The 25,667-nt window shown below is 43.5% G+C and overlaps 1 protein-coding gene across 3 annotated transcripts in view; it reads left to right on the top strand.

Annotated features, from left to right (window-relative positions):
• DAAM2 (dishevelled associated activator of morphogenesis 2) overlaps nt 1-25,667 on the top strand; it is a 108,689-nt gene that overhangs the window by 10,111 nt on the left and 72,911 nt on the right. The window lies entirely within an intron of this gene.

The raw sequence follows: 25,667 nt of genomic DNA, 5'->3' as shown, positions 1-25,667 counted from the left end.
TTATGGAGATGTTAGTGATGGAGGATATGATGGAAAAGCTGACAGAGATGAGGGAGATGGTGATGTTGATAAGATAATTCTGATGGATAGGATGATGAAGATATTGGTAGAGATGATGCTGATGGAGATCTTAATGAGGGAGATTTTGTTGTAGAAGATGATAGATGATTATGAGAGAGAAACTGATACTTGTGAAATGATGTTGGAGAAAATTATGGAGAAACTGTTGATAAAGATGACATTGATGGAGAGGATGATGTAGATGCTGGTGAAAGAGGTGATGAAAAACAGACACAAACTCTCATTACCTTGGTTTTCCCACCATCCTTCACAGTGACTAGTAGAAAATCAAAGATAAACAATTATTAAATAAAAGAACTCACTGCCTTATCCTACACGTCTACTTCTTAACTTTCTCTTGCTCTCTAAAAAAGAAATGTTTACATTTAATTTTTTATTTTAATATTTTATTAAATCTTAACATGATTCAGAAAAACTCACATTTTAATCATTATGGGCTAGAGCGATAGCACAGCGGTAGGGCGTTTGCCTTGCACGCAGCCAACATGGCCGACCCGAGTTTGAGTCCTCCGCCCCTCTCGGAGAGCCCGGCAAGCTAACAAGAGTATCTCGCCCTCCGGCAGAGCCTGGCAAGCTCCCCGTGACGTATTCGATATGCCAAACACAGTAACAACAAAGTCTCCAATGGAGACGTTACTGGGCCCGCTCGAGCAAATCGATGATCAACGGGAGGGCCTTTACTTTACTTTATGTTTTACATACCATATGTGAAAACAGCATCTTAAAAATAAAACCCAGCCAAACATTCCAAAGCACTACAAACTTCTTATGCCTCTTCTAGATGCCACTCTTCTATAACCCTGACTTTTAACACTGTAGATTTTTTTTCAGTTCTTGAACATAGTATAATAGAAATGGAATCAGACAGTGTGCACTTTTTCATGTATGGCTTCTTTGACAGTAAAGTTCACTCATTCTCATTTTTGTGTAGTTCTCTGTTATATGACTATAACACACTATTGACTCATCTGTTTATGGATATATGGTGATTTCCAAGATTTTGGCTGTTCTGAATTGCCTTGTAATGAACACTGTTTTGAGTGAGAATATAAGTGCATTTCTTTTGATGTATTCCAGGGAATGGCTCTTCTGAATCATAATGTGCATGTTCAGATTTAGGAGATTTTTCAAAATATTTCTACGATATATTTGTGCCATATTTTACATTTTCTATAAAGATGAAGAAGTAATTATAACTTATAGTGTGAGAGTTTGAAATATGATGATACACTTCACATATACTGCTGGGTTCCCTCAGAGTCTTCTATTTTCTGTGTGTATTTGAGTACACTTTGTATTTCTGCAGTACCTGCTGAGATAGGTGAGCCCTCTGTTCTAGGCATTGTGTTGGATGCTTACACTTACACTGTTTCAACAGCTTGGCAATTCCATGTGATCGGATGGTGGGTAATACATCTTCTTGCTGACAAGAAAACTGAGGTTTGCCTAACATCATGCAGGAAGAAACTTCCAGGTTAGGATATACAACAGATGTGAATATAAACTTCATGCCTTTTGTGGTCCAGTGGTGAAAAATTTTGGCTTTAGTGCTAACCCTGGAAAGACACACAAACACAGATATGGAGGGGGCTGTTCCCCTAGGACTTATGCAAGGTGTGGGTGGTGAGTATAAGGCAGAGGTCTATATAAATGAGCAGAAATAAGGCAACTAAGTTACCCCCGAAAGCCAAATTGTTTTCTGGCCCGGGAAAAATTGGAGAAAGTCATAAATTTCCTTAAAGTCCAGATGACTGTATAATTTGCTATCTAAGCCTGAATTCTTTCAATAGTGGAAAAAAAGCTCTAACTAGATGGGACACAGGGAAGTAAGCATAAGTTGGAACAGTCTCAGGTGAAGTGGGAAATCCTAGGGCATCAGCTCACTCCCTGGACACCTGAGCAGGCTGTACTTATTTGGTGACTGGATCTGTTCATATTTTTTAACATTTAAAATAACTCTTCAGAACACTGTCTATAATTTGCCTAGAAATATCCAGAACACTGTCTAGAAATTTCCCTAGAATTTACTTCAATTTTAGTCCTTTTATTTATGTTAAAACCAAGCCTGGATTTCTTTTTTCGTGTCTCTCCAAATTTCCAGATAAATTGGGTTCAGGTAAGCTCTCTTTGTCAGATTCAGTTACCAAGGAAATGCGTATACCAATAAATTGGAATATCCTAAAAGGTGTGGATGGCAACTTAGCATGGCATCCAGTCTGATGACAGGCACAGAGTTAGCACCGAGGCAATTCTTGCTGACCATCTATATCGTTTATCCCTGTGCCTGTTCATTCGTGTTTCATACAACTGTGGATTAGATTAAATTCTTTCCATTTATTAAAAATTCAACTCATATTCCTCTGGCCCACAATGAGAAGGCAGATGTATGTGGGTGTGTGCACACATGGAAAGGACAGAAAATTTATGGGTTGAACATGATGAGTAACAAAAGATGTGGTACCAAGAGATTTGAATGTCAGGATCTATCTAGGCTTAAATTCCAGCCACCCTCTAGTTAGTTGCACAGTCTTCGTGAGGAAGTTGGCTTTCCCACTCCTGAGTTTTAGTAGTGCATGGGAAAAATAACAGTAACCCGGTGGGACCCGTGATCGAAAGCAGAGGTTGCTGAACAGTGCTCCACGGACTGGTCCACAGACTCATGATAGTCCAATAGGCATAACAGCTCTTAGTGGCTAATGACACTGCGAAGATTCAGCTCTAGTGTGCAAGCCCCATGTCAAGCACAGGGCCAAGGCAGCACTTGTGAAATGAGCCCTGGTAAGGAGGTTTATTCCCTGCTCTGGGGACTCTTAGGCTCTAAAGTGTGAAAGATTGTGCCTACAGGCCAGCCCACATGGCGGGAGCATTTATTAATAAGGAATCAGCAAATTCTTCAGGGCCCTGGGGACTTGATGGGGGTGTTAAAGATAAAGATGCAAAACGTAATTAGTCTCTCATTAAGTTCAAAATTATATTTTTTGCCGGACAACAGCAAGAGCCAATTTGGGGTTTCCATGCATCCAGCTATCGCTTTGGGTTTAGCAGAGCAGTTGAGAGGTTCATATGCTGGAATCCAAACTCAACTTTCACCTCTTACTAGAACGTGACCTGTGGTATTTATTCTCCATAAGACTTGGCTTCTGCCTCTGTAAAATGGTGATAATGACAGTAAACGAGGGCAAAATTAATACATGGGAAGTATTTAGAAGGGTATCTGGAACAGAGCATGCATGTTGTAAATCTTTATTAATATTTGCTAACTCATTTGTTCGCCAGGAGAACACTAAATACTATGCTTTGCAGAGGCAAGATACAGAGGAGTGAAAATCACTGTGAGATGAGAAGTGGGAAGGTTTCATGAAATAGAGGCAAACCAATGTGCCTTTTATATTTAAAAAAGATTAAGGCCAGGGGACCCGATCCTTAAGGCCTGCATGATCGGACCCCCTCCCCCCATGCCAGGCACTGGCCCTCTTTCACATCACTCTAACCTCTAACCCAGGAACTTGCAGTGCGGGCCCAGAACTGCATCCTCCCCAGCTTGAAAGCCAGCACAGTCAAACAAAGGGAAATTTGGGGACCCAGTTCTGCAGCATAGTGCCAACAGCTGTCCCCCCAATGCCAGGAACTGGCTCCATTTAGTTAACCTCTAAATCCAAAACCGTGCACACATTAGCATGTCCACATGAAGAAATTACTTCATATATATCTTATAGGGGGCAGTGTGGAGTGGTGTTGCTATAGATTCATAGATTCTATACTGACTTAAATGTCAGTTAACTCAAGTGAGTAATTAGCTGACAATTTTTTTTTTGGGGGGGGGGATACTCAAACAACATTGTACAATAAGAAAAATAACCTAAACAGCAGTTGTAGCCTTGGTTGCCACCGTGAATTAACAACCTAAAAGACCTGTACTCAAGTAACTGGGAATCTAAACCTCTACCATTAAAAATAATAATAATAATAATAATAATAATAATAATAATAATAACTCAAAGAACGGAGGGGAAACAAAGGAACTCAACTGTAGTCACAGATAGGGAGAGAAACTCAAGCACGTCCCCAAGCCCATCAAATTGCTTGAGCCTGGGTGATGAGGACCTAAAATCAACACTCACTGCACTGGCAACAGAGATTAAGAAACGCACTTACCAGAGAAATTAAACAATCACAAGATTCAATCAACTCAAAGAAGGAGTTTTTTAGAACATGGAAGATTCCATACAAATGGAAATTATGGATCTAAAGAACACACTGGCAACTTATAATAATAGAATCTTACAGGGGAGAACTGTTTAGATGAATTTGAAGACAAAATGCAGGCCAGCACAGGTAAAGAAGTTGAAAAGGAATAAAATAATAATAATAATAATAATAATAAAAGAACAAATAATAACAATAAAAATAATAATCACTGTACCACTGTCATCCCATTGTTCATCAATTTACTCAAGCGGGCACCAGTAATGTCTCCATTTGTCCCAGAAGAATCTTAGTATTATAGAAATACCAGAAGGTGAAGAAAATGGGAAAAGGAAAGAAAGAGTGATGGGAGAGATCTTAGCTGAGAACTTTCCCACTCTCTGCAAGGAAGCAGCCACACAGATTCAAGAGTTTGAAAGAGTAACAAGCAAAATAGAGCCAGACAGTACAACACCAGGCACATAGTAATCAAAATGACAAAAACTACAAAAAGAGATGAACTCCTTAAAGTAGCAAGAGAGATGAACCTTAAATATTAGGGAGCTAATATAAGATTTACAGCAAATCACACATACAACATGATACAGGTGAGAAAAGACTGAAATCACATATTTAAATTATTGAATAAAAGAAACTTGCAACCTATAGTCCACTACCCAGCAAAGCTCTCATTTAGAGGAACAGAGGGATAAAAACATTCTCAAAAAGAGCTGGCAACATTTGTGATAAACAAAGCAACTCCGAATGAACTACTGAAAGCCACTTATATAAACCAAATAACTAATTTTAGAAGCCACAAAACTACACAGTAAAATGGCAGCACTGCCTTTTATATCAATAATATTCCTAAATTGCAATGGACTAAACACTCCCATCAAAAGACACAGAGTAGCAAGTTGGATCAAGAAACAAAACCCATCCATTTTTTGTTTAGAGATAGTGTACATAAAATCACAGAATAGACACAGGCTTAGAGTAAAAGGATGAAAAATAAATTATACAAGCCAGTGAAAAACAAAACAAAAACAAAAGCAGCTGGGACAGTCATACTTATATCAGACTAAATTTTATTCAATCTAAATAAAATAAGCAGAAACATGGAGGGACACTGCATATTGATCAAGGGAACAATAGAACAAGAAATGCTAACTCTAATCAACATAAATGCACCAACTGTAGCCCCAGCAAAGTTGTAAGGCTTTTTACTCACAAACTAGAGAAATACCTGCATGGAAACATAATAGTAATGGAGACTTCAACACCCTCCTGTCACCACTGGATAGACCCACTGGACAGGATTCAGTAAAGACACAAGCGCCCTACTTGAGGAACTAGAAGAGTCCAGACTAATGGATTTATATAGAACCTTCCATCTTCAAAAAGTCGTATACACATTCCTCTTTATTGCACGTGGAACATTCTCTAGGATATATCACATATTAAGACTTAAGTACAACTTACATAAATTCACAGATAATTCATACCGAACATCCTCTCAGACCACAATGCCACAGAGATAGAAATTAACCATAAAAAAAGACAGGAGAAGCTGTAACACCTGGAGACTGAATATCATACTGCTACATAACCCTTGTATCAGAGAGGAAATCAAAGAGGAAATAAAAATATTCCTTAAGACTAATGATAATGAAGAAATAAGTTACCAAAAGGTATGGGATGCAGCAAAAGCAGTACTTAGGAGGAAAATTAAACTGCTTATAAGTATCAGAAATGAAATGAAAATCGCAGTATAGTCACACACAGATATTCAGAGTATTATAAGGAATTACAATTAACATAAATTCAAAATGTCGAATGAAGTGAACTTTTGCCAAAGGTAGTTTTTCAAATAACCTGACTGAGATGTTTGTTGATTTCTATGACTAAACTGTCTTTAGAATTCAGAAAAGATTTAGTAGGAAAGAAACCCCTTCCTTAACAATCACAAATTGAATGTTTTCTAAAATTTTGCAGTTAAATAAGATGTGCTCCTGCATGCATTTCCAAAATTAGTATTTGGATCAGAGGATATTAAGATGAATATTCAAAGAACTCACAGTGTTGTAGGGACAGTTTTTAAAAATGAAGGATGCTATTCCCTGCTCAAAGCTGATAAACAAAGGTTCCATTTAAGAGTGTTTCGGAATACAAAAAAAATAGTTACGGAATAGCAGTGCAGGTGTCTACTGTTACTTGAGGACAGTTTCATCTGTGGGGCTAGTAAATACTATACTTCCTGCAACAGGGAAACAGTAAAATGTTCATATGGCTCCTTTATAGTTTCTTTGTGAGGTCCATAAAATTGCACGTTTCATAGACAAAGGGCAGAAGGGAGACATTCTGAAATGTCACTAGACAATGACAACAAGTCTAATAAAATATATTTGTCACATTGCCCAGGGATTGTTGACTGTCTTACTTGTTTCAACTCTAATCATACAACTCATTTTAAAAAATCCTACTCTCTGTGACTGAAGGGTTACCTTGGTGGGCAGTGCACTTGCCTTCCATGCATCCCAGGTTCAATATCCCCAGCATTCTTATGTCCCCCCGCCCCAAGAATCGTGAGTCCTGAGCACAGAGCTTGGAGTAAGCCCTGAGCACAAGTGGCTGTGCTTTTTTCTCTCAAAGTCAGTATTTAAAAGTCTTTCCTCTAATGTGTGTTAAGAAGAAATATATTAAGTGTATCCATTATGGCTTGAGTATTATAGCTAGAGTGAGGAAGCAATTCAAATTTCTGTCAATCAAGAGCAAGGTTAAATAAGTTTTTTTTGTTACATGCAATGAAATAATATGGAGTATAATGAAAAAAAACTTTCGCCATCAAGTGACAAACTATGCAAAACTATGATGTACTTTCATTTACAAATATTTATATGTATAATTGTAATGCAAGTAAGCAAACCTGTTTGAAATGACAGTTCAATCAGACCAGCAGCTTCCTCTATGGCAGGCAGGAAGGAATACCCAGGAGTAATACAGGAGCTCCACTTATATCTGTGATACTTTCTTTCTTTTTTTTTTGAAGTAAAATAGATTTTATTTGGAGGGTTTTTGAAAGTGTGGAGGGGAAGAGAAAGAGAGAGAGAGAGTAACGCACTCAAGAGAGAATGCAGACTTCTCCAAGGGTGGAGAGAGCCCCTACACACATCCCAGCATAAGATAGAAAAGCATGAAAGTACACATCTCAAGATGGGAGATGCGGGCGACACATCTCAGGCACTGAATATACTCAGCTACGCGGGCACAAGCAGCACGTGGGCTCAGGCAGAATATATGCCCATTCTTTGTTTCTTATACTGATCGATGACTACATAGACATTTATGTTGTTGTTGTTATCATTTTATAAATAGGTGAAATGTTTTTTAGTTTAAGAAGTTTATTTTTAGGGATCAAGGCATAGTACAGTCCTTCCCTTGCACTCATCTGACCTGGCATCCTACGAGATCCCTTGAGCCTACTAGGATTGATTCCTGAGCACTGAGGTGAGTGAACACTGAGCACCAAGGGTGTGCCTCAAAGCCAAAATAAAGTTTATTTAAAAATGGGTACAAATCTCTAATATTTCTCTGCCTATTGTAAATAGATATGATTAAGTATGACTATGAAGCTGCTACCCATTTGCTCCAAGTCCATCTGGGGAATATTAGGAGTATGAGACCTTCCTCAGATGGGAAAGCACCTCCAGTGGAATACCATGCATATGGAATCATTGTTTTTGAACTAACCATCTTGACCTATTTGTTTCTGAATGGACTTGGATTTATTGGTGAAGATGCAAAAAAATGGTAATAGATGCTGAACAGCACCTTCTGACTCATTCTTTGTATATCAAATTGCTGGAGGGTTCTTTCACCCCCTTTCTTCCTTGTGAGTAACTAGTACTTCTTCCCTGTTCTGGCTAGTGTCTACAACTGTCATCCTGACATCACTTTTGGTAAAGACATAAGACCAACAGACTCAAGCCCATTCGTTGCCCTGAGGATGGAAGAGCCTCTTTTCCCCCCTTTCCTGCCTGGCTTCAATGAAGCATTCCCTTCTGGCCTTCATGAATAAAGTTCACTGGCCTTCACTGCGATGTTCTTTTTGCAAACATCCTGTCCTGAAGTAGGAAAGAATCCAGCCCTGGGAACTGCCTCCTTTCTTTCACTTGACAATGAATCAGGCTGACATCTCTGGGTGTCTTACTCAGAAATTCAGCTCTTTCAGTTTGGTCTTATTGCATCCCATTCTGTCCACTCCTTAGTCTAGGGTTCCATCCCAATCCAAGTGACACACACTGTTTTGACTTTTAGTATTATTGTCCTTGACAGAGTCTGTGAGCCTCCATGCTCAGTTCTGCAACATAGAGCCCCTCATCTGGCTGGCATGGAGATGGAATCTACAGTGTAGATTGAACCCTGACTGGGGTTCAATGCCTCCACCCCTCTCAGAGAGCCCGGCGAAGTCTGAGAGTATTCCGCCTGCACAGCAAAGCCTGGCAAGCTACCAGTGACGTATTGGATAAGCCAAAAAAAGTAACAACAAGTCTCACAATGGAGACGTTACTGGTGCCCACTCATGCAAATCGATGAACAAGTGCTACAGTGCTATCCCTTGCCCCTGCGAACTTCATACAATTCACCTAAGTTAGAAGTAATAAAATCACATGAATTTGCAGACTATGAGAGCAAATCTTATATATATATATCTACATATGTATATAATCTTATATATACATATATATGGTTGGAAATTGTAGGAGAATTTTTAGTGTAAGAGAAAATACAATGTCATATAAGGCTCTGAGCAGGAGACAGTGGGAAGTAGCAAGAGGGTATAACAGATAAGAATGTAAGGAAAGCACAATTTTCAGAAAGATAAGGGACTAGAGAACTGATGAGGAACCCAGCAGGAAGCAGCAACAAGAAGCTGTTAACACTCCTACATATGAAGTATTGAGGGGAGGAATGATGTTATCAGAGCCCAATCCCAGCCAGAGCCAAGGAGTAGTCTGCTTGTCAGGAGACTGGAGAGAAACACAGTCTTCACCAGACCGCAGCCAGTCTGTGGGAGCATGGGAGTAGGGATGTAGGGAAGAATAAACCCTTATCCTAAATAAATCACCTGAGCACATCTCCTTGCCCCCCCTCCCCATGAAGGCTATAAATAAGTGTCAGAGAGGCAGACTTGACTGCAAGGCTCTCAGAGGTGAGACATGTGACAAGGTGTAGAGGAAGGAATTATCTAAACTCCAGGGGTTCTAGGCCCTGCCTATGAGAATTCCCAGTCCAGAATATGAACTGGTTGTGCACCCTCAGGATAAGAAAGTCTTGTAAAATTACACATCAAGTGAAAGTTCAAAATCCACGGCCAACATTGGACTTGGTGAAAGAGGAGAGAGAAGAGGAATCATAGAAATTGGTGGGCTTTGGAGACCAAGAATCTTGTTCTGTCACAGAGTGTCCATGTGACTTTGGATAAAGATTTGACATATCTCAAGAGTCTTGGGTTCTTCATCTGTAAATTCGGCAGACCTAAAGTTTGCATGATTAGGGCTGGAGCAATTGCACAGCGGGCAGGGCGTTTGCTTTGCATGCGGCCGACCCGGGTTTGATTTCCAACATCCCATATGGTCCCCTGAACACCGACAGGACTAATTCCTGAGTGCAGAGCCAGAAGTAACCCCTGTGCATTGTTAGGTGTGACCCAAAAAGAAAAAAAAGTTTGCATGATTCTAGACAATGTCAAGAGTTGCCTGGGTTCTTTCATGCCAAGTACAGTGAGGTGCACATATGCAATAGATAGTGACTGTTTGCAATATCATTGTCCTAGCTTTAGGTGATTTCAGTCACTACTTGGAAAGAGTAATTAGAATCCAGAAGTTCCAGAGAACCTAGCTTTTTCTTTGTTGAACCTTAATGGGTCCAGTTCATTGCCCTGCCCTTTCCCATTCGACCCCCAGGCCACTTGTGTCCAGTTTTTGGACATACAGGCACATCCCATTAGGTCAGTGTTCACGGAACTTGTGAACCTGACTAGCCTAGAACTCTGTCGGTGTGGGACCTCGGAATGCTCAGGTGGGAAGAACCTGAAGAGGTCATCAAGTTTAGCATTTCTCTAACTGCACTTCATGCAACATGTTTTACAGTGTCCCTGGGCAGAAAAGTGATGTGATTAAAGAAGTTTAAGCACTATGTTTTCATGTTTACCTTTATAGAACTACAATATTCAGAGAAACATTCCAAGGGGTATGGGGGAAAAACTAGTTTGCATAAACTAGATTCTTCTAATTACTTTTCTAAAGAGGGTTTTGCTTTTTTCTCATCGGATGCCACATAGTACCTGTGCTATGAGGTCCGCTTCAGTTAGAATTGTGTTTAGCTACAATCGCCTGGAAAACCAACAACAGTGGCTCTGTATAAGAGGCTTCTTTATTTTTCTTATGTGACAAGCCCAATAGACACAGTTCAGAGTTGGCAGAGAGGCACCACACTGCCACCAGGGAACCCATGCTCCCTCCATCTCTCTGCTTTAGCCATGGCTTACAATGAGACTTTTGTCTTTTTACTTATTGCCTCATGGCTACAGGATGGCTGCATCACTTCTCTCTTCACATCTGCATTTCAAGCAAGAAGAAAGATAAGTCTAAGTGTATGCCAGCTAATGTGGCTCTCTTTCACAAGCTTCTTGAAAGCTCCATCTAGAAATGTTCCCACACTGTGGGAAGGAGAGAGCTCAAACTACAGCAGTCAAGAGGAAAGCTGAGACATTTTAATTGGGCATGTTGTAGCCTCAAACGAATACAGGATTCCATTAGTATGGAAAGAGAGATTTGCATTGGGAGGGCAATCAGTATTGTGTAACACACTGATCAAACCGTGGTCTCTCTTTTGAAGGTTAGTCTTAAAAGCATTCTGTGCAAAAGAAAATAAAAACAGAGCAAGCCAACAGAAAGCTTTTATAATTAAGAGAAATACCAATTTCCATCAGCAAGTCCCTTCAGATGGCAGGCCCAGTTGGAGATGCTATTGGTGTCCTGTGTAGCTCCTTCAGTCTTTGTGGGCAGGGGAATGGGCTTTAGCTAAGGAATTATACCTGTGAGGACTGGCCTCCAGGTTTGCGCTCTGGGAGCTACGTCATTCTCACACTTGCTTGCCTAAAGTGGGGAGAGGCGCAGTGTGACAGGACAGTTGACCTTCTCATCCAGTTTTTCTATGTGCCTCTAGAGTTGAGGCTCCAGCCTTCCTGAAATTATATTCTTGCCAGATCCTTCTCCTGCTCTTTCCAGTTGTCCTCCTCCTGAGATGAGAAATCACGTCCATGCAAATATCTATCTCTTATTCTGGAAAACCCAGCCTGAGGTGTTGAAGTTCAGGCAAGACTTTGGTACCTACCCCTTTCTCTTTTTTTTTTCATAATGTCTGTGTCATTTGTGGCCTTGGCTTTGATCTAGCTGCTTGGAGGACACCCCAGCTTCCTCCCTTGCCAGTCCAGACAAATATATTTGAGGAGCCCTCAAAATAACATACTTAGAAAGGGGGCTGCACTCTATCTTCTTGGGCAGGTATTCTTAGAAACACTGATTTGAGTTCTTAAGACCATGAAGTGTTTGCTGGAGTGTGTGTGTGTGTGTGTGTGTGTGTGTGTGTGTGTATGATTTTTCATTTTGTGGCAATGGTAGCTGGGTATATTTATAGCTGAATCTACAGGGCCATTCTCACGTGGCTCCAGAAAATTAAAACCTCATGTTGATCTTGTTTTGTTTTCCCCCTCTGCCTTTGCAGACTCTCCAGTTCCTGCAATCCTTGTTGTTGTAACTGGAGCTGGACTGAGTGCTGTTGCTATGATGGCAAGGTTTTGAAAATTTACTATTTCAGGCAAAAGTGCCTGTTCCACTTCATTCAGGCCACAGGACCTAAGCGGGGACATTGGCGAAGAGCTTGTGGGTGATGCCTAAGTGGCAGCCCCACCCATCACCACTCCAGAAAGCCTCTGGATTAACCCTGTGGAATGTGAATGTCTCAGATCACCTCATGATGTCTCTGCCTATGGGAACTCCTTGAAAGAAAACTATTCTCTTTCCCCTTATTTTTCAGTATTCTGAAATCTTTCATGTCTGGATTTGGCCTATTCAGCTAGTCTGAGAACATTCTGGGGGCCTGTCTGTTTGCCCAAGTTACAACAGCCTTTAGCAGGGGATCCTGGGGGGAGGCAGAGGGGAGGTAGGCATGATAGAGGTGGCAGCAAGTGAGGCCCCTGCTTCTCCAGGTTGCCTTACAAATTCATAGAGAATTTGGTTATTATTTTTTAAAATGTAGGAGTGCTGATATTTATTCAGTAATTGATTAAGCTGATTGAATTGGGCACAAACTCCACATCACAAAGCATTTTAGTCCAGTAATTTTCAACTTCTGCTTAGTGGACCAGTGCTGGTCCTCAAATGCAAAAATATTGAAAATACGGGTCTCATGACTTGGGTTGTTAACTGCTGGTCTTCTGACAGACTGGTGGCAGAGCACAGGTGTGGGGAGCTTGAAAGTAACTTTCAGGACTGGAGAGATGGGCCCGGGATTCAGGCACTTGCCTTGGTACTGCACGTGCCCTTCCTCCCCAGTTCCCTGAGTGAACCCTGAGAAATACCAAAATCAAATGAAGTGGATAATTTTCAGAGGTAAAAGAGTGGAGATTTCACTTGTTGAGACCCAGGGACTCCCACCCAAGACCTCCAGAGACTCTTGTTCCTTTCATTCTCATATTCTGAAATCCACATATTCCCACTGGGAATTGATTGCAAAGGCTGAGTCTTCAGTGATCATACAGTTGGAGCACAGAGTTAGGGCCATGGCCTAAATTTTCTAGAACATAGAGGCTCCTGGGAGCCATTTGGAGGACAGGAGGCTGAACAACCAGTCTCTTCTGTGTATTTTCACTGCCTCATCATCCCTAGGGTTTGATGGACCTTTGGTGCTGACCTCAATGGATGGCATTCTAGACTCCTGCCTATCAAAATCACCCACACATTCCTATATCTTGATGGCAGAATGTGTGCAGGTACTGGACTAAATGTGTGCACCCCTAAGTACATCATCCTCACTGAAGCCCTGCAAAGGGGGTGTCATTGCATTTTACAGAGGAGAAAACCTCATTCTGCCTTTATCTCCCTTATAAAATCACAGAGCTTGTTAGTGACACAAAGGTCTTCCCATTTAGGGGTGAATGACTATGAGCTACACCCTGGGACCTTGTAAAAATTTATTTTTATGATCAACTCAGTCTCCCACTCAGGCTTCTGTTGTATTGTATGTAAGTCTTGCTGAAGAGCATGGGAAGCTCACTTTCTCCTGCTGCCTGACTTCTTGTTGTGCATGTGTGTGGGGGGTATCCTTAGATTATTTCTGGAGTGCCTACCCTTGTATACTGTGCTTCTGTGTCTCATCCTACTGCCCTCCTTTCTGGCACCAACACCCTCCTTTTCTGCCTCTGTTCTCTCCCCCCTCTTTACCCACCAAGCCTGGGAGTTCCAGAGGTTTCCAAACTCAAGGGGAGTGCCAACAATTCATTAGCCTTTGTCCTGTTTCCAAGAATCCCCAATACACAAGAATTCCTCATTGAAAAGTCAGGGATTCTTGGGGAAAGAGTGTGTCACCAAAAGCAAGTCCTCAACATTGGGAAATGAGATCCTGGTGGAGTCCGGGAAAAAGAAGCATGAATTTGAGAGCCAGATGGGAGAGCATCAGCTTGTCCGACACCCCGTTGCTCTGCCGTTCCTCATCCCTTTACAAACCACAAGCAGAGAATTTGTTTTCTCAGTTCATCTGAGGTCATACAGAGGATGGCATTTTCCTCTGGATGCTGAGGCCTCCAGAGACAGTCTGAGAATGTGTGTGTGTGTGTGTGTGTGTGTGTGTGTGTGTGTGTGTGTGTGCATGTATGCAACATTCTCCTTACCTGCCCCTTTCAGGGCACTTCCCTGTTGAAGTGAACCTCTTGCCTCCTGAGGCCTGGGGTGGGTGGTTGTAGATCCAGGCTGCTTTCCCATGGGAGGGGTCCTTCCCCTGGGACTACTCTTCCTAGAGAGTCTTAGAGGGTTTCAGGTTAGGACCTCAGAAATCTGAAGTCTCCCATGGCTTCATGGACTGATCGGAGGGACCTTCCAGTGCACAAAAATCAAAAGGCTGTCCGAGTAGAGGGGTTTTGGGAGGATGAAGAAAAGTTTAGCAGGCTATGGTACATACACACAGTAGAATATTATTTGGCGGTAAAGAAAAGGAAAGAGGAAATCATGCAACTTGCTGCTGCATGGATGACTAGAGACTGTTCAGGAGAGAGACAGATACAGAAGTATCCTTTTCACATGCAGAATTTGAAGAAACACAGTAGGGAAATAGCAAATGTGTAAAGGCAACAGAAATAAAGAGCATGAGAACCAGTCTTTTGTAGGCAGATTGCCACTTTGGGGGCTGGAGGATAGGACGGAGGAAAAAACACTATGACAATAGTGGAGGAATTGGGGTCACTCTGGAGGTGGAGGGGGTGCTGAAAGATGGCAAAGTGTCGAACATGAAACCTTATCAGTAACAGTAATCTAAACCATAGGGTCTGTCAGAGAGGCAGGCTGGGGAGGGAGGCAGAGGGTAATTGGGGGTTATGGTGGAGGACAGTGGGTACTGGTGAATATATTGATATTTGGAGACACTAGCGAATATATTGCTACTGAAATAGTGTATTCCTACAACCCAATCATGAGTGACTTTGTAGTTTGCTGTGACTAAATAAAATAAAAAAAGTTTGATAGGGTAGGAACTGAAAGAAGCAAAACCTTCTCCCCACCCTCCACCAAAAAGAAAGGCAGGTTTATGTTAGAAGATACACAGAGGCTGAAAGATGAAATAAAATTAGCAGATGAGCTGATCCCATAATGGGCAGGCTGAAAGAAATGTGAATGTCTATTCTCCCCTCCAGCCCTTCAACTAATCACCTGCTGCAAACACAGTAGAGAGGATTGGCTTTACTTTACATTTGGCAGTTTGCATTCCAACTTTTATCTCTGTGTGCATGTTTTAAACATAGGCTACATGTATGTGCTACATGTGCAGATGCTATGTCATTTATGGTCTGGTCTTGTCTTTTCCCTTTGATGTTTACCAGCATGGTGGGAAGGGAAGTTTGAAGCCAGGTATGGAAAGAGGTCCTTAGGCTCCAATTGGCAGAGAATGTTGTGCCCCAAGTTTCAGATCTCCGATTGTGGAGAGACAAACTCCACACACGATGATGCAAAAGCAAAGGGACTTGATTACTAGCCCGAGCCAGTGCTAGCTGGAGCTAGGGCCTAAGTCTCATCCAACATGGTGGAGTCTTGACAAGGACCCCGACTCCAAATCACAAGCAGTTTATATAGGGTTCAATTAAGAAGCAACTTATATACTGATCTATTTTTAGCATTGTCCCTATTACAATGGTGGTCAGAAATTAGGCAATGGTTAGCAACAGTTTCTAAGGAGGGTACAGTGACCCTTCGTGACCAGCCAGACCCAACTGCCCAATTCCTTATCTTGGCAAATTACTCAACTGGGAGTTTACCAGCAACTGCAAGTCCTGCTTTGGGGAAACAGAAACTGAGGCCTCGTTGAGACTTAATGTTAGCTGCAGCTTGTCATGGCTTTTGAGGAGCCTGCTTTTGGGCCTCACAAGAACACTCAGAATGGCGAAGGGGACTGAGGTCACCAGAGAATGGTTTCAACAGTGGATAGCCAGGAGAACCTCTGTGAGCAGCAATAAGGTCATGCCTATCTTTGTCCATACATAGGGTTCCCCAGTCACATAATGCTTCAGTACCAATGTTGAGGCCCAAAAGGAAGCTGGAGCAAGCCCTTCACACATGACTGGTTATCACAACTCTTGAGTTTTAGGTGGTTATTTGCTCCAGTTTACAGGTTCGGAAACCAAAGATTGAAATCATTGACTGAGCGAGGTCCTCCACAGAAGAAATGTAATGTGAACTCCTTCCTCTTTCTTCCCATCACCATCACACAGAGCTGTGCCTTCCTTGAGAGGGCATCCATCTGTCCCTAACATTTTTCCTGCTCTCAGGGATTTCAGGGATGGAAGATGATGATCTGTATCCATTGTATTTCCTGAGGGAGGAAGCTCCCGTCCAGAGTCCTGCCCACTGGACTAGACATCAGACCTATAATCCCAAGTTGCTTCTTCAAGCCACATGATTTTGCTCATAGGAACCTTCCAGGATTTTTTTCCACTTGACATTCTTCCTCCCCTCCTCATGCTCTTCAATGTTTGCCTCCACCAGGTCACAGCTACTCAGGAGCTAATATTGTGACCAGATGTCCCTCGAGCAGCCCAATCTTTGCAAGTCAGGATAAATGAACTGCAGAAGTCCCCCCCCCCAACTCCTGAGCAGAGCAAGTCCCCCATCCTGCTCCAAGGGCAGCTCTCCTCCTCTGAGGAGGTTAAGTTTTCTGAGCAGTGGACTCCACACCATCTGGATTTGATTAGGAGTGCAACTTGGCGGACAGTGCTAGACCCTCTAAATCAAAGGCGGAGGTACAACCCAGCTGTCGGAGCTTCCCCTAGCCCAGCAGGTGAGCCTAGGACTCTGGTCACTCTCAAAGCTGAGAAACCTTGGTGCAGAGACTCCAAGCAGGAGCAGCTTATAGTTTCACCAATCATCTTCAGAACTCTGAGTTTCCTTTCCATCCAATTAGTTGAGATTATTAACTCTTGATCACTAGCAGAGTTACCCAGACATTGATTATGTGAATCAGACCACTTAGATATGAATTTTGCTTCTTCTACCTAGACTCATTGTGTCCCTGAATGAGTATCTTCGATTTTCTGTGCCTCAGTCGTCATATCCTAACATGGATTGATAATAGTACCTACTGCTGCCACCACCTACCCTGGCCTTGCTGGCGCCAACCCTAGCACATCTGTGAGCTTTCAGTATACCTGCATATGGAGTTCTTGAACAGTGCTGAGCACACCATGGGACCAAACCAAGTTACCAGTTCGCACTAACTGGTTATGCCAGCAGACTCTTATTTGTACGGATTGACTCAAATGTAAATTTTAGTTCTCCTACCCTTACATTTACATGCACATGCACGTACATATGGGCTTTGTGAACATGGCTAACCTTAAGGAATTTTGAGGAGATTAATGGTGTTTACATCACAACAATGCCAACGATATGAAATTGGATACAGGATAATCTTGTTCTAATCATCCTGATTGATTGTTTGGCCAGGATTCTTATCACTAGCCTTCCTTCCTTCTTGGTGATCACAGCAGTTCAAACAAGCATCTGCCCCCCCCCCATTTTTTAATCTGAAGCTATTCAATCACCTTTATTCTCCACCCCCACTCCCCAACTTTACTCTGTGTCCCTGTTTGCAAACCTCAGGACAACTTGTAAATAACAGTCCTCTGCTCTAATTCTTATGCTGACTTCCTCCCTCAACACTGAAAGGTGAAGCATGATGAAATTTATATCCCTCCCGATATGAACAGGCTACTCAGAATGTTTTAATGGCACAGTGGGTTTTGGTTTCTCAAAGTATGTACATGAAAATTTATAAGAATATGTAGTTTCATATGAATATGGAATGAGTATGAATATTTTTATGTTTCTATAGTAGTGTGTTGATATCAATGTTATTCTTACTCTTTGCCTTAGTGTTTTACACTTCAGTTAGGGGCTTAGTCTTAACCAGAGCGTCTCAATCTAGGTGCTACTAATGTAGATTATTCTTTACTGGGGTAGGGTAAATATCTGTTGTATAATGACATTTAACAGTAACCCAGGTCTCCACTGATCAGAATGCCAGTAGCGTTCTCTAGTCGTGCTGACCTAAAATGTTTCCAGATATTGTTAAATGTCCCTGGGAACGATTCCAGCTGAGAGCCACTGGTCTAAGCTACAAGCTTCCTGCAATAGTTTAATTATATTACTTCTTAGTTTGTCCCCGAGTTTATCTCTAGAGTGTATTTAAAGTCGGGTTGCTGGGTTTCTCCATTGAAAGGACAGATGGAGAGCCTTTGGGCCCTTGGGTCACTCTTGCCTCCTAAGGAGAATCATTAACACTGTAAGTTCAGCTCCTCACAGGGAACACATGTTACCCCCGGTTTTGAGCTCAGCACACTGAGCTCTGCTTCCAATGCTCTCTCAGTCCTCTTGATTCTCCTGATAGAGCAGGAAACCTCACAGGAATCAGGGAATGGTCTTTGCATTTTGGCTTATAAAGACTCATGGTCTCAGTTTTCTTACTGAGAATTTTTTTTTAATCGTGTTTAACATTCTTGTTGCTGTAGTGGAAACTTTTGTTCTTTGGAGAGTTTCCCATTTTAATCCAGCCTTGGGTCAGATTCCTCAGCAGAGCTCTGAACATTTTTGATGGAAGTTTCTTTCACCCATGAGATTGTACCTTTGGTGAAGCTACACAATCATCTTGGTTGGCTTCTTCCCTGAGTTCATCCAGACACCCGGAGTAGATGGTGGGGACAGCTGGGCAGCCAGAGGGAAAGTGTGCACCTGGGTTAAACACGTTTTATGATTCCTTTTGTTCGTTTTTTCTCTCTCTCTCTATTCACCCTCCAGAATCTCAAGTCCAAGACAGCCAATGCATCAGTTAGTAGAGGTTACGTCATGCTGTAGTGATCACAGAACCCCTGAGTTCCAGTTTTATTCCATAGTCATTCTACCTGTTCCTGTGAGTCCTCAGAGGATTTCTGCTTATTAGAGTTACTCAGGGTCCCAGACTAACAGAGTAGGCTCCTTAAGTGTTGAGAGCTGCCTTGCCAAACAAAAAGAGGAACTAGACCAATGAAGTATTTTACACGAGTAGTTTTCACTCCATATATATTGAACAGGGGGAAGAAGGGTGTCTACAGGTGTAAAAAGGTTGAAAAACACAGATCTGGACCATGAATTACCCTTGTGCTTGTCAGGGCTCTCCATAGAAAATTATGAGGTATCTGTCTGCCTGTCTGTCTAGCTCTCTGTGTGTCAGAAGATTTATTTTAAAGTCCTGGCTCAGTAAATGAAGCTGGTCAGTTCCCACACTATAGGGGAACCCTAAAGACTGAGATTTAGTAAGACCAATGAGAAGACACTGATGTGACAACTTGAATTTTCAGGCAGAATTCCCTCTTCTTTGGGATGCCTCATTCTGATTGGATCAGGTCCACACACCTTATCAGGGGTAGTTAGCATGACTCAAAGACTTTAGATGCAAATGTTTATCTGATCTAAAAAATACATTTTTCAATGACATCTAATCATCTATACTGGTATTTGACCACATATCTGTCACCACTCCGGTTTAACCGAGTAGTATCAGGTACCACAGTTTCACCCACTGGGCACCTAAAATGAACCAAAACCCACTTTCTTCTCTCAGCTCAGTGGTCAGAATTAGTCACTCAGCCTCACCTAATCAAGGGAGGACAGTCTGCTCTGTGCCTGGAGGAGGGGCTGGAGTATAGGTGTGATCTACAGTAGTTGACTGAGCACCAATTACAATTTCCTGTGGATGGGAAAAAAATCAGCCTCTTTCCCCCTATTTCAGCATATCTTGCTAGTCAGTGCAGAAGGTTTTAGACTTGATCTAACCTGCTTTCTTCCCTAATGAGCTGTGCATAGGGGGTCATGGTCTTCATGGGATTTCACTTGTGGTTCCAGTGAGACTGCTTTTAAATAAGTTTAGGATTTAAGACTAAATAACTTTGCTTGGGTTTTCTTTTTTGAGTCTTTACTTTGCAAAGCCTTTGTGTGCTGTGTCCTTGAAGGACATCTTGTAAAACAATGTGGCCTTTGTGACTTCTCCCTTGGAGTACAAGTCATTCTAATTGTGTTTTCTTGCTTGGTTCAGAAGGATTCAGTAACTGGCACTCACTTTGCCACTTCCTCCCTCTGTGCTTCTGATGAGTCCCTGCCCGGTCTGGGTATGTGTTTTTCTGGTTGTCTTTATCCAGGTGGATTGAACTTCTTAAACGTTCCTCCTGACTCAAATGTTCCACATACCTTTATTCACACTCTCTCCCAGTGTTTCCCCGTGCCAGGGCTTGGTCCAGCCTGTGCTACACGACTACTCTCTTCAGTGGATTAGCAGGATCACGCTGGACCCCCCTGGAGTGAACACCCCATTTCATCCAGTAATACTGGGCTTACTGGTGCAGAAAGAAAGACGACTGCACACCAGTTGGGGTATGTCTCTTCTGTGCTCACTAGTTTTTGATATCCCCTTGCTTGGTTTGAGCATGAGCAGAAGGCAAGAATGCATTGGGATAGAGCACTATACCGGGAAATTTTCAAGGGCAAGGCAAGGGAGACGGCAAGGCTAGCCTGGAGGTAAAGGTGCTTGCCCAGCAGTCCTCAAAAGCACCTGGACCAACCTTGCTTTCAAAAGGCAGGCTTTCAAGGACTTCAACCTCTGTTTGCTTTCCCTATGCCTGCATCGGAGACTTCTAATACCCACCTAAGCTAAGTGTCAGGATGCTCAAATGGGACAATAGAACAAGCACCTGGAAAATGGTGGCAGAGAGAGAAAAGTTACCAAAGACTTTAAGTTAGTTAGAAATCAGTAGCATAGAAGCCCCAGTGGCATATTTCAAATGGGCAGCACTTTTGGAGGCTCAGATAAATAAATGGGCAATAAACTTTGCTAAGGGGGAAGGAAGATTTTGTGAATGCCTAGGGAATTAAGCTGGCTGTTGAGGATGCTGAGGCTTTGTGTGAAGAAGGACATGGCACATTGGGCAGAAGGTCTAGGTGAGAAGTTGGTGTCAGAGGGCAAGGGAGGTTGAAGGCCAAGTCTCCTGAGTGCGGTGGGGCACAGTAAAAGAGAAGCTGCAGGGTAAGCCATGATCTAAGGACAGAGATTGAGGTGAGAAGATGGGCATCACTGAATTTGCTCTTTACTTTTAAACATTTAAGTTCTGTTTTGGTGAAAAAAAAAAAACAGTTATTGCCTGAGCATTGAGGAGAATCTGCCTAGAGTCCTAGACGGGGAGAATTGAGTCCCAGCTGAATCCATGTGTGCACCATTGTGTTTGCCATTATGCTCCTTCCCCTAAGACCAACACATACAGAACACACATCTTCCTGCCTCCTCTTAAGATATTTCAGTGACTTTTGAGATATTTGTGTTCGAGATAGAAAGTGTAACAGTTATTGCCTTTCTATTTATAAAAGGCATCACTGCTTACTTTAGGAAGTGTGGGAAAGAGTGGCTCTATTGATGCATGGGGGCGGGGACGGGCTGGAGAGACACTAAAGGATTAAGGTGCTTGTCTTGCATGTTGCTGACACCAGCTTGCCCCAGAACTGCAGATAGTCCCCCATGCACTTGTAGGACTGATTTCTGAGCACAGAGCCAGAAGTAGGCACCGATGAATGTCAGCTGTGGCCCCAACACCTCATCTCCCTCCCACCCCCTCTAAAAGAGAGAAAACATGTAGCTCCACCACTCAGACAAGTTTGGGTTAGCATTCAGGGGATTCCTTCCAGCAAGCATTCTGAGGGCAGACACCTCACCTTGGATACTACCATTTCCAGGGCGTGATCCTGGTCAGTGTTCCATCTGAATTTGTAGGATGATTTAAAGAGGCCCTGTAGATTCCTCTGGAAAAGTCTGAGCAGAATGTCTCAGTCTACATTGCAGTCAGTGTTTGCACTTGTTCCCTTGGGACCCTGGCATTCTGCTCATCCTGGCATCAGTTTCCTTCTCTGTAAAACTGGTGCAGGCCAGAGGTGAAGGCACTTGTCTTGAATGTGGCTGAGCACAGTTTGATCCCTGGATCTGTAAATGGCCCCCTGAGCACCAATAGAAGTGATCCCTGAGTAGCCAGGTAAGGCCAAACCCTACCGCACCCCCAAAGATATTAACAATGAGAACATTGCCTATTGTCTAGAGTAGGGGCCCAGTTTGTTCCTTGTTGCCTAGGACAGCCATCATATTATTGATTAGGTGCTGTCCCTTGATGAACTTTATCCTAAAGAGGCACTACAAGTAGAGAACTTCCCCTGGACACAGATCTCTGCCTCTGTGACATATTCTTGAGGACACACCCATTAAGTCCTCAGGAGAAAGCAAGCCTTGGTGCTTATGCAAATTTTCCCCAGAAAAAAGCTAGCCCATCTGCCTTCGTCAGAAAGGCTGTTGCTTTAAGGAAAGCTGTTGCTCAGGGTGTTACACCCCTTTGTCTCCTGCTGGGTACAGGGCATGCTGTTTGGGACCCTTCTGTGCTGACTTTGACTGCTGCTGGTGGAGGAGTGAGGGGGATGCTTCAAATTATGTATACACCTCGAAGAATACATGGCGCAGGAAGAATTCTCTGTCTTAGCTCCCAACCGTGGCCCAGGCTCCCCTGCCACCCCAGCCCTGGTTCGGGGACATAGTAGGATTATTCCTAAGAGCTGAACTCAGTGTCCCTTAAAAAGGGGGAGATAGCTGGATCCACTTGGTCACTTGGTCAGTGGAAGAAACCCATCTGACCTCTGACTCCTCTGTGGATCATGGATTGGGTTAGAGATTGAAGATTTGGGTGTTTTTTGTTGTTGTTGGAGTTTGGAAATTGTGGGAAGGAGGAGAGGAACATGATTCTGGGGGGTGGGGTGGGGGCTGCATTCTTGGACTTGGGGGTAGTTCTATGACCCTCCTCTAGTGGCTTTCTCCCTGGAGTTAGGGAACTGAGGCCTGACATCTGGGACTCTGGAACCTGTCCCGAGGATTGCAGATGAGGGAGGGACAGATGTTAAATTTCTCTCCACTTTTGCCAAAACCAAAGTAGGGTCAATGATGGCTGCCTGCCAAGACACCTAAAACCCAGTGACCTTTGCAGTCTGAGGGGAGATGTGAGTGACTTGGTGATTCTGTCTCAGAAAGAAACTCAGGCCAGTTCCTCTGGCTCCTGGGGGAGGGGCCAGACTGTGTCCTGGCCTTGTTCTCTTGACCCCAAGTAGGTCTTCAGTGGCCCCTGGGTTGTCAGTGGGCAGTGGCACGGTGGGAGGGGCAGGTCTCTCGAGGGCAGGGAAGAATGGAGGGCCTGTTGTTGGCAGAGCCTGGGAACACTGCCCTGCAGGGAGGCTCACACTGCCCAGAGCTCTGCCAGCATGAGAAGGATGGGGCAGAGGGCTGGCAGCAGGTTCAATGCAGCTCAGAGACCCTGGGCAAAGGGACAGCCCCCCAAGTACTCACCCCCTGCACCATGGACATAGTTGTTTTTACTGTCTGGGAATGTCTCGGTGTGAGAGGCTGAAGTGAAACCTTAAGGTGGTATCTTAGTTTTAGAGGCTGGATATAGGCATAGCCTCAGCCCCAGCACTTACCCGAAGGCTGAGCTCCAGATCAGGAAGGTTCCCTGCTAAATGCACTGTGTATTCTCCAGGTGGTTAGGGGGACCCCCCACGCAGCTCTCACTCTCGCTGCCTGCCCGCGTTCGGTGGACTCAGGACGCTGCCCCAGCCAGAACAGCTCATGCCATGGGTGGACAAAGGAAGAAATGAGAGCCACCAGGCTGGTTGGTGATCAGTTGCCATTTATTCCATTGTCCCCATGCGTGTGTTCCAGTCTCACTAAGCTCCCCATTCTGTTCTCACGCTGCCCCTCATTCCCATCTCCTCCTGTCTCTCCCGCTCATCTCTCCACACTCCCTCTCACAGCCACGTCTCTCATCCCTCCACGTGCCTGCTCCTGCACTCTTCCCCTCCTTTCTTCTCCCTCTTTTCCCCTTGCTAGTCTCTCCTGCTGCCCTGGTCTCCCTCTTATCTCTCCAACTCCCCCACATTGGGAGCAGCACATCAACATATCAAAAGTCCTTCCTGATCTCCAATCAGGCTCAAGGGTGGAAATACCACTTAGGGGTGTTACACCTCTCCTTAGTCCAATAACTTAATTAACATCTTAATTAACATCTTAATTCTACTTCTTAATATTATTTTGTATGGACACACTAAGAGATACATTGAACTTGTCAGGTGGCTCTCCTGGAGATATCTCGCCATAGACTCAGATTACAGTGCTCATTCCTAACACTGGCAGGGTCAGAATCTAGTTATTACTTTTTTGATCATGACGGAATTTGTCCATGACCAGGCTCTTAACTTATAGTTAAGTATTATGGCGCTTTGGCCAGGCCCATTTCGATGCCAGGGTAGCTCACTGCTTGCTCTGGGTCCATCCAGTCCTCATCAGGACCCTGCTTTTGGGGTGCTAGGAAGTAAGGGAAACTGAGGCTTAAGTTGAGAGAACAGATGCCCCGGGGTGAATATCATTGGAGTCAGTTAATTCCCAGTTACAAAAGCATAGCATTAACTGTCTTCCTGTGTCTATACAAAAAGTAAATTGCTCTGAATTAACTATGCAAAGGACTTAAGGAGAAGAGAAAAACATTTACAAGTCAACAGAGCACAAAGAAAGAGGTTACAAATAAACACAGAGGCACGGGAGCACTCTGATGGGAGTAACCCAAGAAACCTAAGCTCCCTGTGGCAAGGCAGAAAGGACAAACCAATGTTATCCTGGATTCCCCCTTGTTCTCTGTGCTATGGGGTCCCCCAACCTGAAACACCGTGAGGAAACTGGGAAGATGTGATGGTCTGGGAAGATGTCTGGGATTTGGAAAGTGTTTTGAAAGTGGCTGCTCCTGTGTCTAGGGTGCTATGGGGGAATTTCTCATGGAATTTTCAGTGTGATTCTTGGAGCCGTATGTGATTGGGGAGATTTTGTGACTGAACACTCCAGTTCAGAGTGACTCAGGACCCTGTGTCAAGGGTGGAGCTGGACTCATATGCACACAGCATCTTGGTGCAATCAGCTTGCTGGGGGCCAAACATGCTGGAGGGCAGGAAGGTGCAGAGGTTCAGGCCAACCTCGCCTTTCAGCCTGGGGCCTCAGCTCCCTGCAGGTTCTGTCACACTGTCCCAGAGACCCTTGGGTGTGGGAAAGGGAAATGTGCTTTTCCCTCCACTAAGAATGTTCTTTTCCATAAGAACTGTTTCTTGGGCTGGAAAGATAGTACAGAGATTAAAGCACTTGTCTCGCACATGGCCAGCCCTGATTTGATCCCAGGCACTACATATTTCCCTTGAGCACAGAGCCAGGACTGATTCCGGAGCTCTCTGAGCAGTGTTGTGTGTGGCCTCCAAGCCACAGTCTATCCTAGTTTTTATTTTTTATTTTTAATTATTATTATTATTATTATTTTAAGAGCTGGAGCGATAGCACAGCAGTAGGGTGTTTGCCTTGCATGCAGTCAGCCTGGCCAAGCCGGGTTCAATTCCTCCACCCCTCTCGGACAGCCGGCAAGCTACTGAGAGTATTTCACCTGCATGGCAAAGCCTGGCAAGCTACCTGTGACGTATTCAATATGCCAAACACGG

The sequence above is a fragment of the Sorex fumeus genome, unplaced genomic scaffold (assembly GCF_029834395.1).
Source record: "Sorex fumeus unplaced genomic scaffold, SorFum_2.1 ptg000123l, whole genome shotgun sequence".
NCBI classification, from domain to species: Eukaryota; Metazoa; Chordata; class Mammalia; order Eulipotyphla; family Soricidae; genus Sorex; species Sorex fumeus.
This window is presented reverse-complemented; position numbering and strand designations above follow the sequence as displayed.